Source organism: Cibotium barometz, chromosome 46 (assembly GCF_041138505.1).
Source record: "Cibotium barometz isolate CiBa-2024 chromosome 46, ASM4113850v1, whole genome shotgun sequence".
In the NCBI taxonomy this organism is placed as follows: Eukaryota; Viridiplantae; Streptophyta; class Polypodiopsida; order Cyatheales; family Cibotiaceae; genus Cibotium; species Cibotium barometz.
In genome coordinates, this window is record NC_141091.1 from 21,389,274 (window position 1) to 21,409,080 (window position 19,807).

Sequence of the window (19,807 nt, forward strand, 5' to 3'; positions counted from 1 at the left end):
CCCAATGAAAACATAAATCCACTAGTAGATCTCCTATCTGAGATGCTACATGCCCAATCTGCTCAACGACTTTCTCTTTGCCTTTATGTGGTGTACCAACTACATTTTCAAGACCAGTATTATGACGTAGCTTGCCACTCCATGGTCTATCAATAGAACCACTAGATGAGGACTCTCCTGGTCCACTCAATGATGATTGTGATTTTGCTGACTTGCATTCTGTGCAACCACATTTCCACTTACATCAACCCCAACATCTTTTTTAGCAGCATACCAGCTACTCATCTCATCAAATACAACATCCTTGCTTACCCTCAATTCACGTGTAGCAGGATTATAGCATCTATATCTCTTTTGCTTACCCTCAATTCACGTGTAGCAGGATTATAGCATCTATATCTCTTTTGCTTAAGGGAATACCTAATAAACGCACATTTTTCTGCCTTTGGATCCAGCTTAGTACGCAACTCATCTCGCACATGCACATATGCAATACATGCAAAAACTTTCAAGTGAGATAAATAAGGTTTCTTGCCAATAAACTACTCCTCTAGCGTTACATCATGTATGGCTGCAGGAGGAGTTAAGTTCATGATATAAACTGTTGTAGACACAGCCTCTGCCCAATAGCTATATAGCATATTCTTCTGTGCCATCAATGCTCGTGCTATCTCTGCAATGTGCCTGTTTTTCTGCTCAGCAACTCCATTTTGCTGCCTTGGGGGGTTCACTGTATGTAAACTCTCTATATCACCTGCGTTCAGGGCTTAATTTAAAAACCCCTTATATGTAAATTTTTCATGAATAAAGCACACCCTTTTTCTATTCAATCTGTAAATACCCCCTTTAAATGGTACCCTTATATATGTAAAAAAATGTGTTAAAAAAGGGATTTAAAAAACCCCTTTTGTTGAACCCACGTGCTACGCTTACATATTTTTGAGTGACCCCCCGAGTTTGCTGGCAGAGTGTTCTACATATAAATTGTCTCTGAATGCCATTCTTTCGCAAGAATTCAGAGAACTCATTGGAGAAGTATTCTCCCCCTCCATCTGACCTTAGGCACTTCACATGCTTTCATGTTTGTTTTTCAGCCATCACACTGAAATTCTAAAAATGAGTGAACACTTCACTCTTCTCCTTCATAAAATACACCCAAACTTTCCTCGTGTGGTCATCAATGAATGTTACATAGTACCTGCAGCCACTCATAGACATAGTCTCTGCAGGACCCCATACATCTGAATGCACAATATCTAGTATATTCCTACTCACATTTCTATCATGTGGAAATACATGCTTTGTTTGCTTTTCAAATTGACATGCTGCACATACTTTCTACATACCTTCAACCTTAAACTTAGGCAGCTCTTTCACAATTTCTTTAGTCTACAGACTACATTCAATGTAAACATTCTGCCCACTTTGTTGCCTTTTGCAACCCCCAACTTGCACTTGTCTTTAAGTCTTTTACATAACGGCCATCAGAGTCAAACCGAACCTGGAAACCCTGCTCAATCATCTGGCCAACTGAAACCAGATTCTTTGTAATGTTTGGAACATAAAGTACATATACAAAAGGTATTCACCCTACCATCGTGCATAGACAATGGCACATCTCCAACATGGGCAATCGGATGAGCAGTGTCATCCCCTATTTCAAAACAAAACATGGTCTTTCAAGACTCTTCATTCTTTGAACCACTCCCCATGACTTGTCATGTGGTTCGAAGCACTTGAATCAACATACCATACATCATCCTTACATGCTACTACATCATTTCCAAACACAGCGTTAACAACATGTTGGATAACAAACAATCTCTCATTATCCTCATTATTTCTACTAGAGAATACATAGTTATTTTGCTACACTTCCATTTTGCATGTCACTCTGTTTCTTATAAATCTGCCTGCACATGTCTAGGCTTACCACAATAAAAACAACCTCATGTATCATTATGTTGCCTTTGCCAATTACCATGACCTCTTTGGCTCCATCTGCCTCTAAACTGGCCTCTTCCACCTATGTGTTGTTGTTGTGAATCCTGGGACTGTTGCTGCTGCTAACTATAATTCTAATTACCTGTTTGACCCCACCTTGGCCACATCCACGACCTCTACCTGAACTTGTGTAGAAGGCCTGCTGCTCTAAACTTTTTTTGTTTTGTGAAGACTGTTGATCTTCACCCAAATTCTTCTCTTCAAAAATCAGCATTGATACCAAATCTATGAAGTTGGGAATGTTCTCCCGAGTCTGAATAGACGACTTGAATCCTTGTATTGTGGCCCGAGACCACGTAGACACACTTCCACCTTATCATCAACAACAACAGAAACACCAATAGATGCAAGGGATTTCATAATGCCCTTGATCTTCAAGGCATAATCATTCACAAACATATTTTTCTTCTTCATAGTATGAAGCTCATTCTTCAACTGAATCTTTCGTGCCTTGGTGTTAGTTTCATACAGCTTCACCAAGATGTCCCATGCCTCCTTAGGTGACTTGGCATCCTGTATATGCCCAATCATGGTGTCATGTATACTAATAGAAAGTCAATACATGACTTTCCTTGCTCCTTGATTCCAATCCTTGAATTCTTTACATCTACAGCAGTTGGATTAATCTCCGGTATCTCTGGTGCCTCTTCATGTTCACCTTCAATGTAGTCCCAATAACCTTTTTCCATCAAAAAATTTATCAATCTAAACCTCCAAGCATGGAATTTCTTCTTGTCAAGCTTCTTTGCAACAATCTAGTTTATTCCATCATTCGACATCTTGTCTACAACACAAATTTACCAAAAACAGCACTCTTATTTGACTTGCACAAACTGTTGTGTTCTCTACAAGCGGTACTATACTCCTCCAAACTATCACAACCAGTGACCTCAATTTACATACATACACCCAATGGAAACTTTAAGATCTCTTTGCAGTATACACAGTATCTGCACAACCAATCGCTCTTCCTGCATTTCCAAAAACAAAGTTCTACAGAGAATCAAAACTTACCCGCAGTGCCCGTGAATGCCTAAAACGTGTTTTTGGCTCAAAAAATGCTGTCAAAAAATACTTTCCAACGGATAGTGTAGTTGCCCTCCTGTAGATCTGCTCCCGTGAAGAAAGCTCCTCAATCAGAGTTCGTTTGCCGGTGCCTCCCGAGGAGCTCCCGACGACAAGGGTGTAGTAGATCTGCTCCCCTGAAGAAAGCTCCTCAATCAGAGTTCGTTTGCCGTGCCTCCTGAGGAGCTCCCGACGACAAGGGTGTAGTAGCAAGCACAAAGAGGGAAGAGTAGATGAAGCTCTTACCCTCGTACTACTTTCTTTGCTTCTCTTGCTTGCTGCTCAGCCTTAGCATGAACCAGGCTCTGATACCAATAAAAGATGCAGGGGAGGAGAGAGCTTGAGCTCTTGCAAGCACACACAGAGACTCACACAAACCCTAGAAGAGAACACACAAGGTGAGAGGCTGAAAATTATTCTTCTTCACACAACAAAAGAGGTCTACAAAGAAGATAAAGTGACTAACACACATAATAGAGTATAGACAAGCAGTCCATAATGTGAACACGCTAAGTGGAGTGGGTAGGTGTGGACTAGTCGATGTAGTCCAGCTATAGAATCTCTGGCAAAGATATGTCGATTCTAGCTACCAAACATGTAAGTGATGTAAATGTCGAACGGTCATGCATGCGCCTTGTGAGTGTTAGCTCATGTTGAGCTTGACATCTCAACAACTATGGCACTACAGTACGAGATTAGAGGAGAAGAGAAAGCCTCTTTTCACCTTAACAAGCATCTAGCACTAATGACACATATTACCTCAGGCTAGGGTTTCCTGCCTAGGGAGAGGCATTGCTCAATTTGTGAGGGTTACTAAGGGGAGGCCATGGTGGAGAGTAGGCCGGTGGCAGTGGGGGTTACCTGGTGGATCTTGTAGGAGGAAGAGGGGTCGACAAAGAGGCTTCTATAAAAGTAGGTGTGGGTCGTATATAAAGGGGGATCATGTAAGGCACCGAGAGCTCGTTTTGGAGGGGAGGGGCGAGGAAGGGGGCAGCGACCCAATTGAGGGAACACGACAGGATGAGTGGCAGCTGTGGGTTGGTAGCATGGCTTCAAGTAGACTGGCATTAGGCGCATGGCAACTTTCGGTTTGGGTTACTAAGCTTTCAAATTCATGGTTGCTTCAATGCTGATGAAAAACTTGTTTCATGGAGGGCCAAAGCATATACTAAAAATCACAACCTTATGACCATGAGAAAAGAACAAAAGGGATAGAAAAATACCTACAACATTGCATAAACAGGAGATGCGAGGCTAAGTTAGTTTCAAAAGCTGAGATTCATCTCTATATTATCATAAGGAAGAGTTTCCCAAAGCTATCACATGCCACGAATTTGGAAGTTCGGGAAGAGGAGGAGGAGGTTCAAGGAGGTTGGGGTAGAATTTGAATTTAGAGGTGGGAGCCTAAGCTCTCTTCTAAAATGCCATAAGAAAACCATTCATAGAGGTGCAAGTGCAAGCTTCAAATGGAGGAAGAACCTATAAGCAGTGCAAGAATACATCATGTCTATTTAAAAAAAAATCATGGTCGACCTTTAGCCTTGTAATCACAAACGCTCAAGTAACTCATTATGTAGTACGCTAATAAACCATTATCAAAAATATTTTGCAAGATTGCATGCCTTCTCTAGCCAACCAAGCTCACATTACAAAAATAGAATAGACGTTATGTATTTGAAACTTTCATGTGGGCTACATGCCCACACCTTATTATATCTCTTGTATTGGTGCAATCTCACTTGTCAAAGGTGCCTCTAGTATATTTAATCAATCATGATTAGGGGTGTGCTGAGTGTCTATTATTTAGCTAGCTTAAGCACAATTTAATTAGTCAATCATGATTAGGGGTGTGCTGAGTGTCTATTATTTAGCTAGCTTAAGCACAATTTAATTAGTCAATGCGTGTAGATGATGCACAATTTAATTAGTCAATGCGTGTAGATGATGCACAAATATTGTTCACAAGAATTCATTTATGGATTACGGATGATGTAAATTGTTTCAAGTGACACTTTCAATTACAAGTATATAAGATGGACCTCATATGTGAACATAATGACATCAGCTACATCTTTTTACTCGAGACGCCTACATCCCAAGGCTGTTACCTTTGCTCCTATATTGATGTGCCCATTCTGGAGATTGTAAGTTGTCTTAAAAGTAAGCTTTTTACTTGAGAGAGAGAGAGAGAGAGAGAGAGAGAGAGAGAGAGAGGGGAGGGGGGGTGTTCTGCTTGTTTAAATATCTCTTCAATCCCAAAGCTACACGATCATGCCATTTGTTGATAATGATTTCTTTCCTGATTTTATTGTCTTTACATTCTTGTACCTTTTAATTCTTTGGAGGGATAGCTCTTACATCTTTGGAGGGATAGCTCATATCTTTAGAGGGATTGCATCTTGCTACTTGAACAACTTCCCGTTTGGGATTAGTTTTTGTCATGACCTTTATGACGAAATTCTAATTCTTAAGCGTAAAAATTAGAGCATAACATAGACTTGCATAAATTAAAAGTATAAAGCTTAATAAACCAAAATTAAATAAACAAGAGAGAAAAAAATAGAGATCACCGTCGACACAAGATTGGGTTGAATTCCCTCTGGATGAGTGTGGCCCTTGTACCACTCACCCATATTTATATGTATTAGAAAGCTTTATTTTCAAGAAGATAACTACAAAAATAAAGCACAGGGCTTTTGAGTTTTTGAGCATAAAATCTCTTACAAAAATATAGCAAGCTACAACTATAAAGTCTTGGGCCTACCAAAAGTATAAAATAATAATTGGTATGTACAAAGGTTTAAGGCCCTAGCCTTACAAAAAATACTAATGCCAAAATATGAAACCATAATAGGTGTTTACATATCTTCCAAATTATCTCATGGTAGTCCAACACACGTTTCACCCACGAATTAACACATAATCCGCTACTTGATCATTTCCTATATCTAAAATAATATTAGTCAGTACACATATGTGATTAATCACATTAATCTTGACTATATCATACCAACACACATAGCTGAGTAAACACATTAATCCTGGTATATGACATAAATAAAAGCCGTATGTAAAATAAAATATCCCGATATAAAATAATGGACGTCCCCATAGAGGTTATGACTAATATTCCCTCTTGCTCGGATTGCAATTAACCTCAATTACGTGGATGGTAAGAGTGCATGAGGTTTTAGTAAGAATGGGAAAAATTTTATGGCATCCATTTGGCATCTTCAATAAGATGATTCTTGAAAGTTACAAGATACTTAACATAAGTGTTGCATGTGCATATAGTGATGATCTCATGGTCAATGATAGACTTAGGTACAAGATGTTCTTCTTCATCTACCAATTCAAGAGGTTGTTCTAATATAGGTCGATGAGAAGGTAGAGGTCCTCTAAGAGGTCTCAAAAGACTAATATGAAAAGAATTATGAATATGCCAATTAGAAGGTAGCTCCAACTTATATGCATTATCATTTATCTTTGCAATTATCTTGAAAGGTTCATAAAATCTAGGAGCTAATTTTACTACAAGATTGGTCTCTATAGACTTAGTCTCCTTTTCTCAATACAAAGCAGTACATAATCACCTTCATTGAAGATGACATGTTTTCGTTTACGATTTGCGTACTTCATGTATTTTTCTTGAGCTTTTTGAATATTTAATTTTACTAAAATGAATTTGGTCAAGTTCTCTAAAATAAAAGAATCTACAACCACTATAGAATGTGAAAGTCTAGTAACAAGAGTTGGCAAAGCCTTACCATAGACTATCTTAAATGGTACTTTCTTAGTAAGCAGCATAAGAACAATTATTATATGTAGATTGTAAAAGACATGATTTAAGAAAGTCAAGAATTGCACTATTCGTTACTTCGATTTGTCCATTTGATTGAGGATGAAAAGCAGTAGAGAAATCAAGTTTTGTTCCAAGATTATCAAAAAAAGTAGTCCAAAAGTCACTATTCTCTCTATTAGAAACAATGATCTTTGGTAAACCATGATGCACAAACACTTGTTTAATGAAATAAGTAGTCAATGTTTGTTTACAAGAAATAAACTATAGTCCAAATCATATCATTCTTATTAATAGTCAAAGGAAAACCAGTAATAAAATCCATACTTATTTGGTCCATACTTTTGGTAAGCCCAAGAATTTATATTTGTAGCTTGCTATATTTTTATAAGAGCTTTATGCTCAAAAAATCAGAAGCATTGTGCTTTGTTTTTGGAGTTATCTTTTTGAAAAGAAAGCTTTCTAATACATATAAATATGGGTGAGTGGTACAAGGGCCACACTCATCTAAGGGCCACATATAAATATGGGTGAGTGGTACAAGGGCCACACTCATCTAAGATTCAACCCAATCTTGTGTTGATGGCAGTGTTCTCTTCTCTATTTTCCATCTCTCTTATTTATTTGATTTTGTTTATGAAGGTTTATGCTTTTAATTTGTGCAAGTCTATGTTATGCTCTACTTTTTGTGCTTGAGAATTAAAATTTCTTCTCCAAGTGTCTAAAGATCCTGATAGTAGTATCAGACCTTTAGGAACCAATCAAAGAGAAGGATTTTTTGGAAAAATTCAAAAGTAAAATTTTAGGGAATTATTTGGAGAAAACAAGGTCAAGGATTTGATTTTTGGTAAATATTAAAGTTTTAGACAAAGGAGGAATACTTGCACAGAAAGGCTAAAGAATTAGGACACTGTCAAAAATTGTTGGTGAAGTAAAAGGTTGATTTCCATACCATTGGGCAATAGCACAAAAATTAGAGCATAACATAGATTTGCATAAATTAAACTTTAATTAACAAAATTAAATAAATTTAGGACCGACTTATAACCATGGAAGAATCTAGCTTGAGGCATGTTGGTGATAATATTTGGCTAGCCCTACGGTATGAAAGGTATACGCAATGTAGTTCTTCATGCGAGGCCTTCCTTTAAAATGTCTTGGGCCCTTATCCTAGTAGTTATAGTTTTCTCAAACACAAAGGCACAGAGGGTGGAACCTAAAATCCTATCCCTCAAATTCAAGCAGAAGTGACCTGCACCCTTTGATTTGCAGAATGAGTGCCAAGACCACATAACATGACCTTCTTGGTATGTGATAGGATATTATGTCTAGAAATCATAGCATGATTCTTAGAGAGTGGGATTTTCATGGATGACATGTTAGCCAAGGCAAGGTTTGAGAGTGTGAAATTGAAGTCAATGTAGAGGTTACATGCATTGAAGCTTTTGGAGGTACCTTCAAGGTTGATGGTTCTCACTAGGTCATGGGCCATTTTATCATGGTCTAAAGGCGTTGTTTTTTGGTCATCTTATGGAGAACATTATGAGCCTCCAAAAGAAAGACTCAATCAAAGGGAATAGTCATGGGACCTTCTTGCATAGTTGCTATTTGACGGAAGCCACGCTCGGTTTTTAACATTTTGGCCGTAAATTACTTGCAAATTTTTAAAATGCCTATCAAAAATGACACTAAATATAAAAGAACTTGCTATATTTCACCAAAACCCGTCAATTTTAAAAGGGTGCTCATAAAAAATAAAGCCTGGACCCAAGGGTAGAATTTCTTTTTTAATTTTGATTCTTAAAAATTAAGATTTGGTTTTTGATTAATATATAATATTGTGTGTGTGTGTGTGTGTGTGTGTAAGAAAGAGTATTTGGCTCATAACATAGTGCCTGTACTCTTTGAAAAAAGTTGCCTCTAATAATTTAGAAAGAGAAAGACAAAAATAGAACCATAGATATTTTTATTTTTGGTGATAAATATTTCCATGGATTCAAATTTGAAAGGAACATATTAACAGTGTGATTTATTGCACTTTCTTGTGATTATTCTTTTTTTTTTGTACAAAGAAATATATTCTAGCTTGTGGATGTTCTCCTCTTTGTCACTATCATCACCATCACTATCTATGGTAATGTTGTGTACCTTACCAATTCTATGTGTTTACTCTTCCTCCCTTATTTCAATTGTTTGATTATTTGTTTTATATACATTTTCAACTATTTAATTCTTTCTTGATAAGGTTTTATCCAATAGGAACCACTTAGAAGATAGGCACGTGCAAATATTATTGCCTACTAAAGAATACTTTAAATAGAATTTCCAAAACATCAATGCTATATCAAAAATATTTGCGAGAGTGAGACAAACTCTGTTCTTGAGATCATTCGTACCATATTGCATGTAAATTTCTTTTCCCATCGAAATATCGTGTGCACTAATATTATGTGACACATTTTTATAATGAGGCTTGTCTAGATCTTTCATACAATAACCTATTAAACCATAAAATGTGTGCATATTTTTTTCCCCTTAACGCTCTGAATTCCACAAATAGGATTCTTACTATCCCATCCAAGATACTTTTTGATGAGTTTATTAACTGAAATAATAAACTTTGCATGAATTCTAATTACCATTTGATAGTGAAGATGGAAAATTGTACCCCCTCTTTTCAATGAGCAACTACTAACAAGGCATTCTTTTGTGATAAAATAATGAAGGTTATTTAGTAATGCTTCATCAATATCACTACCACCTATTGATATTGTCACACTTTGAAGTTGACATTAGGTTGATCATACAATGCATCTCATTAGATAACTTCTTTAGACCACTATTTTTCTTTGCTTCTATGCTTGAAACCTCATAAATTGTTTGAATTAGTAAATTTTTCAAACCCTAATTCTCTTGCTCTTTTTTTCGTTTTTGACATTTCACTACATCATAGGCAGAGAGAGTAAAGAATATACTAACATGCTCAAAAATGCTAAGGAAAAAGCTATGGTTTACATTGATCATTCTAAGATGCTTGGAGAAAGAGATGGAGAGGACTGCCTTATGAAAGACCATTGATCTTTGAGCACTAATGATCTTCTCCTCCTGCAGGTTCTGTGGTTGCACCCAACATCCTAGCCATGTACGAGTCTCACTTTGGTATCCCCATGGCAGGCGCTGTCATAAATGGTATAAACATCCGACTTGATGCTCGCACCATCTCATTTCTTCTGCAACATTCTGCTACCAAAGTCATCCTAGTAGACCAAGAGTTCTTTGCATTGATTGATGAGGCTCTGTAGAGGTTGGCAAAGGAGGGGTCTGGCTTCAAGCATCCTCTTCTAATTGTTATCGAAGATGACAATTGCCCAAAAGCATCTCTTCTTGCTGCTCTAGGAAGGGAGCACAAAGTATGAGGATTTCTTACAATCCGCGGACCCATTGTTTGCATGGATTTCTCCAAAAGATGAGTGGGAAAGCATTTCCCTCTCCTATACATCAGGCACCACATCAGCCAAGTCATGGACAAATAAATGTCCATTTGCTACAGCTGACAGAACAAAGGTCCTTATATGTGCTGGCCGACAACCACCTGGACTCTCCACAAGCCTTCCCTGCCCATACAAGTAGCACAAGCTCGTGAGTCTAGCCCAAAACGGGTTCTTTATCTGCCTCTCCCTAGATCAGATGACCTCATTGACCGGTTAGAAAGAGCAAAATATTTCACGAAGATAGATTTACGTACTGGCTATCACCAGATACGTATTCATGTGACAGGCATGTCGAAAGAACCGCCTTTCGGACTAGGTATGGCCATTATGAGTTTCTCGTATTACCTTTTGGGTTAACCAATGCTCCAGCCACTTTCCATGAACGATCTTTTTCGTGAACATTTGGAAAAATTTGTGGTTGTATTCCTGGATGATATTTTGATACATAGTCATACTCTTGAGGATCATGTTAGACACCTCAGATTGTCTTATCTATTTTAAGATAGACTCGACTATATGCTAAATTAAGTAAATGTCAGTTTTTCATGACAGACATCATTTACTTGGGAACACAAGATCACTAGAGATGGGTTGAGCATTGACTATGACCGAGTTCAGAAGGTTCTGGACTGGCCTATACCGTGAAAAGTGAAACAACTTCGTTCTTTCCTCGGTTTTTGTTGTTTTTCTTTGAAAATCTGTGCGAGAGTACTCTCAGCTCACACTACCGATGACCGACTTGTTGAAAGGTCGTGGATGTAAGTCAAATCAACCTATCACTTGGAATAACGAGTTAGATATGGCCTTCAGACTTTTGAAAGATAAAGTCAAGGAAGCACCTATCTTAGCATTACCCGCGGCCTTATGTTCTTGAAACTGATGCTAGTGACTATGCCATCGGGGTTGCTCTATTTCAAGATGGTAAACCTGTTGCTTATGAAAGTAAAAAGCTAGACAACACTCAATCTCGTTGACCAACCCTTGAGAAAGAGCTTTATACTGTGATTCATGCTCTCAAGGTTTGGAGACATTATTTATATGGCTCCAAGTTTGTGGTATTGACTGATCATCAGTCAATCAAGTATGTGTGTGATGCGGATGATTTGAGGAAAGCTCGTTGGACCGAGTTAATGCAAGATTTTGATTTTGAGATTCGTTATCATAGAGGGTCCATGAATAGTGTTGCAGATGCGCTTAGTCGAATTAGAGAGGTGAATACTTTGTTGTTCACCAAGATTTCTACTGACTTATTTCAGTGATTGAGAGGGCTTTACAGGACTGATAGTTATTTTGGTCCATTTTGGCAGAAGATCCAGGACGGGAGCTCATTGATTGACCAAGACTCGATGACTGAACAGCCTACCATTTAGGCTACAGGTGGCCAGTGGATGATTCGGAATGGTTTAGTATTCCGCAATGACAAAATTTGTGTACCACAGACCCCGGACATTCGGTCCAAGATTCTTAAGGAGTGTCACGATGCCCCTTTTGCTGGACACCGTGGGGTACACAGGATGCTATCGTTAGTGAAACACACTTTTTGAAGATTATGTTCTCAAGTGTCAAGTTTGTCAAGCAAATAAAGCTGAACGCTTTAGACAGGCTGGGTTGTTGCATCCTTTGCAAATCCCAGGTAATAAATGGGAAAGTATTTCCATGGATTTTATTACCAGATTGGCAAGAACACATCAAGGCCACGATTCAATTTGGGTTGTGGTAGATCGCTTGACAAAAATGGCTAGATTTTTACCGACCTGGAAGACTATTACAAGTACGCAATTAGCACGACAGTTTATCGAGTAATTATTTAGACTGTACGGGTTACCACAGGACACAATGATAGGGACTCTAAGTTTATGATTGATTTTTGAAAACTTGTTTTTGAGAAGTTGGAAACAACTTTGAATTTGAGTTCCATTTCAGATCATCCTCAATCTAATGGCCAGACTTCATGGGAGGATTATCTTCCTATGTTAGAATTTGCATATAACAATACTAAGCATACGAGTACAGGTTTTAGTCCTTTCATGCTTATGTATGGTTTTCAACCTAGATCACCTGTTACAGTAGGATTCTCAGGACTTCAGCATGATGGAGCACATAGATTTTTGCAAGATATGCAGGAAATGTTACAAGTTGCGAAGGAATCTATTAGAAGTGCTCAAGACCGAGACAGATTTTATTCTAATAGACATCGTTCACCCAGAGAGTTCTCTGAAGGAACGATGGTGTATTTGCGAGTTCCGAAAGATTCCGAGACTTTACAGACTCCGAAATTATCCCCTAGATACTGTGGACCATTTCGTATTATACGACGGATTGGTTCACTTGCATATGAACTGGATTTGCCTTCTAATGTGAAAGTTCATCCTGTATTTCATATCAATAGACTTAAGAAAGTACTGGGTGGAACAAACCAGTTAGTTACTCCTCAAGAAATCATAGATGTTCAGGACATGACATTTGTTCCACACGAACATGAAAAGATTCTTAGATTTCGTGAAAAAAGATTGCGTAATAGGCTTATCACGGAATACAAGATTAAGTGGAAGGATCGTGTTGAGGAGAACGCTACATGGGAGACATTGACTACTCTTCAGAGAGATTACCATGGCTTTTTAGTGAGCACAGGAGAGTGAGCTCTTAGAGGAAGGGGAGTATGTCATGTGCACAGTGTGTATCTATCGTGTGGTGCTACACGCACACAAGACTAGCTTCGAGGTTTGGAGAAGCTTGGAGCTAGGCAAGCTAATTGGCGAGCTCAGTTAGGGATAGACTAACGGGAAGGCACCCAAGTATGGACGGGCGGGCGCCCAAGTGTGAGACGCCGATGACCGGCCAAGAGCCTATAAAAGGGTGGCCAAGGTTAGTCATTAGTCATATAGAGTCTCGCGTGATTTGTGAGAGCTCTATGGTCTGGAGCCTGACGTGCACCTGCTTCATGCAACCGAGACCGGCAGCAGTCTTCTCGAGGCCCGCGAGGGTAGCTTCGTGGCGATATGGGACGTCGCGAGGTAGAGATTGGTCGGTACGTCCATCTAGTTAGCTCAGCTCGTGGCTCGGTGGGGACAGCCAAGTCTGTGGGCTTGCCCACAGCTGTCATGGTTGGGAGGTGAGTCAGGCCTGCACCCCCTTCTTGTTTGTTTGGTTTGTTTGCAGGTTTCGAGTCTCGTACCAGGAGCGTTCTACGAGGAGATCCTATGGGGATTTGACAACAGGTAACCCTAAGATTACTTTCGTTCATAGCACAGTTCTTGATCATAGTTCTTGCATGGATTGTAACTTTAGTATAGCAGTTTTCGGGCCCAATGATCTCATACGTATGTATGGATCAGGCTTGGGGAAACCTGTACATATCCTATTTGATCCTGGTAGCACTCTCAATTTTATTAATGCCAAATTGGTGCAGATATTGGGAGTGACCAAGTGATCATGTCTACCATGCGAACCTGGCAGTGGAGCATGGACAGATTTGGGACATATGTGTGACCCAGCTACCTATATGTACCCAGAGTTATTTCGATAGTCTAGATTTTTTGTTGATGAATCTAGATAGGGTAGGCATTATTATAGGTAAAGAATTGTTTCATAACCATGTGTCCATGTAAACTGCAAGGATCATACATTGTCTTTTCTACTGGAAGATCCTCCAATTTGTCTTGAGGGTGATTTTGGAGTCCCACCCTCTACTCTGCAAAACTTCATTATATTATACAGAGTTCGTATTTCGATTATGAAGTCAATGTGTTCTTGATCTTCTTTCATTTATGTTACTTCTAATTTTATGTCTAGTAAGTTAGATGTTTGGGAGACACTTGAGTTAGAAAACATCAAAGTAATGTTCGCTAATGTTTTTCTCGTAGAGTTACCTCATGGTTTACCGCCCAATCAATCAGTTCCATAGGATTGAGTTGATTCCAAGGTCTCAGCCCCTGAGTATTGCACCTTACAGGTTAAGTCAACTAGAAGAGGATGAGATTGCGTGGGACAGTTGTTGGAATATATTAGGAAGGGACAGATTCGACAGAGTAAATCCCCGCTCAGTTTGAGTTCCTCTAATCATCCTCAATCCAACGGGCAAACGGAGAGGGTGAATCACGTTTTGGAGGATATGCTTCGTGCATACGACTCCAAGAGGAGATGCTAGCCAGAGGTAGAGATTCTATCAGGAGTTCTTTGGATAGAGCATGGTTTTATGTTGATAGACAACGTTCGCCGGGGGACTTATCCAAGGAAATGCTCGTGTATTTGCAAATACCCAAGAGTTTAGAGACCTTATGAATGGGGAAGGTTGGGAAGTTACTCCCTAGGTACTATGGATCCTTCAAAAGATCGGAGAGGTAGCCTATAGACTAGAACTGCCTCAGAATGTGAAAGTTCATCGTAGTCTTTTCATGTTAGTAGATTGAAAGAGATACCGGAAGTTGACGATAGCATTGTGACTCCTCAAGAACTTATTGAGGTTGAGGACTTGTCCTATGTTCCAAATGAACCGGAAGCTATGGTTGATTTCAGGGGAAAAAAACTTAGAAATAAGTTGATACCTGAGTATAAAATTAAGTGGAAACATAGGGCAAAGGATGACTTGACTTGGGAGACAATTGCTAGTATACAACATAGGTTCCCCGGTTTCCTTGCTTAGACAGATTTTGTTTCAAAGAGGAAGGGAAGCATGCTATGTACCTGGAGCTAATCCTCGGATTAGCATGCCTAATCCAATAGGGTTAGGGGACCCTCCGATTAGGAGATAGTAGGCAAATACAGAGGGCTAAGGTTCAAAATTAATAAAACAATGCTATTGGCTATCTATAGCAAGTTAGCTATTTGTAGCAGCAGTTATAACTATATAGATGCCTTCGGTTATTTGGTAGTCAATTGTGCGTTGCACTTTTGATGGGTATGTGCATGGACTAGAGTTTCTACTACTGCCATGGACATGGCAGATTGCAGATAGTCTTACCGAGGGCCCCTATGGGCAGGCACTAGTGGTATGGGATGCGAGTGCTATCTGGAAGTATCTGTGGAGTGGAACCTTAGTCCCTGGCTTGAGGGTGGATCAAAGTACTGATCCTCAGTTGGGTGATGCGCTTGCCTGCACCCCTTTCTCTAATCTTGTGTTGGACTGTGTTTAGGAGACAAGCCTGGGAGGCCTCTTATAGGAGATGACAACAAATTGCCACACCACCTGACCTCGAATCAACACTTGTGCATCCACAAGCGTTCGCATAGCTATTTGCATCCGCTCAAAGCCTTTCACATCCTGGACAGCTTTGGCTGGGATTCCCACTTGTAAATGTTCAGGGAGGCTTGAACGGGACGTAGAGGTCACTGTGGATGCATATGCTTGAGCCTTGGAACAAGATGTATAAATTTTAGATCAATCATCAAAAAGAGATGCTCAAACAGAAAATTATACAATTAAGTTCCATTTAAGAGAGTAAATTAATTTAGCCTTGAATAACTCAGGCAGCAGCCACCTGGGAGCATAACCAACCTGCATCTGATTCCCATAACTGTTCGAAAATGTTTAGATACAGCTTATCGGTAGATACCACTGTTGAGAATTGGAAACTCATTAATTCCTGACTGTAGAGTAGAGGAGTAAAATAAGATTATGATCAGGCCAGCAAGCTTCTGACAATATAATCAGTCTAAGCATAATACTCCTATACAAGGGAAAGGGCTGCAAGGGCTCCCATGGGCTGACATGGAAATATGGGTACAATGCAGACTGAACCATCAAGTGGATAAGGCAACTTAAAAAATGAGTCAAACATCACTATATTTGTTGATTAGCCTACCTAAATCCCCGCACTCTTCAAGCTTTGGCATCCACTATAAGTTATATAGACTGGAAGATTAGTACTCATATTGTGTGAAACCTCATAACGTACTTGTTATTGCTAATGTTCCATTTATATGGAGATTCTGTATTTTAAAGTACATCTGAATATTAATGGCCATACTATAGTCTTTTTGATAGGTTGGAAAGTTTCAGTGACCCCATTCTCTACTTAATTGCATGATGCCATGACAATGTAAAATAAACTTCTAGCAGATGTGTTTGAACTTTGTTCAGGTGACAGCGAACGGCATCTATTCAGCTATTGCAGAACATGGCGTGACGCACTTGTGTGCTGCTCCAATTGTCCTAAACACCATTATCAATGCACCAGCTTCTGACAAAATTCCTATCAAAGCGGGTGTGCACCGGCCTCTGTTTTAGAAAAGATGGAGATGGAGGGATTTAAAGTTACACATATCTATGGCCTCACAGAGACATATGGCCCGTGCATAATCTGTGCATGGAAGAGTGAATGGGAAAGCCTGCCTTTAAAGGAGCGAGCACGGCTTAAAGCACGCCAGGGTGTGCGTTCTACTGGGCTGGAGGGCCTTGATGTTGTTCACAGAGGCACTGTTACTGCTGTTCCTGCAGATGGAACAACTATAGGTGAAATTGTGATGCAGGGAAACATGGTTATGAAAGGTTATTTGAAAAACCCAGAAGCAACAAAAAAAAGCTTTCAGGGGGGATGGTTTCACACAGGTGATCTGGCTGTAAAGCATCCTGATGGCTACATTGAAATCAAAGACACAGAGAAAGATATTATTATATCTGGAGGAGAAAATATAAGCAGTTTGGAGGTTATCAACATCCAAATGTGCTTGAAGCATCTGTCGTAGCACAGCCTGATGAAAAATGGGGGGAGTCTCCATGTGCATTTGTCACTCTCAAACAGGGCATGAGTCTCCTGCTCAGGTCAAGGACATTATAAACTTCTGCCGCTCCAATACGCCACATTTCATGGTCCCAAAGTGTGTAATTTTTGAACCACTACCTAAGACAGCAACAGGAAAGATTCAAAAGCATGTCTTGCAATCACGGGCAAAGACCTTGAATCTGCTTTCTTTGTCAAGAAGCAAACTGTAAATCTTTTTGGTATTGATTCACTGACATAAGTTGTTGTGATGGATTGTTGCAAGGTGCAAGTCATAATAACTGTACATTGTATGCTAAAATTCATATAGCAATGCAATGGGAGCTGCATTAGGTACTTAAATAGAGATAACAATGCGAGCTTGGTTTTCTTGTCGTTACAATCAACATGAATTAATCACTCTCCGAAAGTGTAAACAAGATTTTAGCACATTTTACCTCATGCACTGAGAAAGGCTTAAACTTAAATTTCCTCTCTTGTTTTTTTGGGTTGTAAAATTGGATGCTGTCTGTTGAGTTGCCCTCGGCCTAGGCAACTGCGGTATTTTTGTCAACATTTTAAAGTAAGGGAAATTCATCATGTTGTCCTCTCATACACAAGCTGGACCTTGTCACATGCTGTACTTGGGCCTTTTATACCATACTTGTAAATCATTTGCATATGGTAGCTTTAGGGTAGAAATGACTACAGGTCTCCCACGTGAAAACAATTCAGGAAAATCAAGGTCGCATGTGGATAATGTGCACTTTTAGTATCTACCTCTCAGTTTTGCACTTGGAAAATGAATGGAGTAATTACAAGCTGGGACTAATCCTCAATGCCTACATTTTTTGGCGGCCTGTGTGAACAAGTGGAGGACCAGTTTTGTTCATTGACCTGGATGGTATCTTGGGCGGGCACTCTTTTTAGGGTGGGCAGGACAATTTTAAAAGCACCGCGCTGACCAGGTTGACTAGCCTGCAGAAACTCTTGGTACACCTTCTTGCAACCTATCTCCAGCGCGTTGAACCTAATAAAGCCAACTCCATGCTATTCCATCACTAAAACCATTGTCTAGCTTGTTATCTAGGATTAGGTGTCTAACTACTCATTCATGGCTTCTCCCCAAAATAGGGGCCTTACAAACATGAGCTATCTAGAACCTTACAAAAACCACCAATGGCAGATCATTGATGTTTATAACATTTATAAGACTATAAAAGCAGGTCTCGTACATCAGATTGCACATTTATAAGACTATAAGCAGGTCTCGTACATCAGATTGCACTATTCAACCTTCAGCAAACCATACTAGGGTTACTGCTCACACTCAGTTATCAGCCAACATGGGGCCCTGCAGACCCAGTGTGCTGGAGATAAGATAGAAGACAATTTAAGAGAGAGGCGATGATTACGGCATTCGAGAAACCCCTCCCAAAGGGGATAATCTCATATTTCAATGTAAATTTAACGAAAATTTGAGCTTGTAAAATAAGGGTTGCTGATAACCTCAAGCAAACTCATGCAAAAACATGAGGCACATAAGCTTTAAAAGACAGAAAGTTACAACACATTAAGATAGAACTTGGTTACCATGTGCTGTAACCCAAACAAAATCCTCCTCATTCTCTCTCAATACATAGGGATACATTAAGCCCCATCCTCGACATACAACAGCACACAAGCTGCCGAAGTGCATGTCCTGGGTTCGAGCCTACAGTAACCCAAAAAAAAACCTCACAATTTTATTTTGTTTTTAAACTATGCATGACCTCAAGGGCGAAGATGTGGTTTACTCCATCTCGAATTAGATACAGATTATGCGAAAGCATGGTAAATTAGAAGGGCGAACATGTGGTTTGCTCCACCTCTTTGAGATTGATGCTGCCCGAGCATCTGTAACTAAGGATTTGATTTACATAGGGATGGAGGGACATGCTGAGAACACGAGTCACGAGGGAGGGAGGGAGGGAGGGAAGGAGGGAGGGAGGTTACCTGGAGCAAAAAAAGAACACAGAGGAGTCCCTTCTCAACATTAAGGGACATTGGTCCCCGGTCTTGTTGAAGCGCTTGAACTCCTCCTTGAAGGTTGAAACCCTCGAACCAGCGCTGGATTACTGGTGCGAGGTCATGGGAGGTGCACACGCCTCTCTTCCTTGCGGAGCCACACCTCCTGGAGGGCCTCCCGCAGTCAGGGAGCCTTGCTTCTGCTGCTGCGAATCTCCTCCTCCTCTTTCTGGTTAGCGACAACAAGAGCATAAGGGCCTCCTTGGGCGAGAGAAGTAGGCCAGGGAGAAGTAGAACTCTGCCGTGGGGTCAGCCAGGCGGCACCTGGCCCCGTCATCGCTCTCGAACGCGAGAAGATCCCGTATGAAGATCTTCACGCGGAGCCTCAGGCCATCGGGAGATCGCGATTCGCCACTGATGTAGGTAAAATATGGACCCTGAAAAGAGTGCCTTCTTTAATGCTTGCGATCGAATCGATCGCAGGTCAAATTGGCATTTGGCTTTCTTGTAAGTTGTAAACCCGGGCATGGAGAGCTCACTAGAAAAACGGGACGACGTTGGAAAGTGGGGCTGGGCCCAAGCAGTGGCTTGCGAGTCGAAAGACTTAACCGACAGCGACGGGGCCCGCGACCGCTAACGCTGTCCGTTGATGGAAATGACTGGGGAGGATGGAAACGTGCAGTGGCAGCCCGAGTGGGACATTAAATGGCACTCACAAGTTGCGACGTGCATAATTTGAAATG

At 40.1% G+C, this 19,807-nt stretch overlaps 1 long non-coding RNA gene and 1 pseudogene across 1 annotated transcript; one reads left to right on the top strand and one right to left on the bottom strand.

Annotated features, from left to right (window-relative positions):
• The first annotated feature begins 9,987 nt into the window (after window positions 1-9,987).
• On the top strand, window positions 9,988-18,251 carry LOC147611986 (acetate--CoA ligase CCL3 pseudogene; annotated as a pseudogene).
• Window positions 18,252-18,661: 410 nt separating this feature from the next.
• On the bottom strand, window positions 18,662-19,552 carry LOC147611987 (uncharacterized). Its single transcript, XR_015263695.1, has 2 exons — window positions 19,053-19,552; window positions 18,662-18,771 (listed from the first exon to the last, which is right to left on the bottom strand). It is a non-coding gene; the product is annotated as an uncharacterized LOC147611987 (long non-coding RNA).
• Window positions 19,553-19,807: the final 255 nt, after the last annotated feature.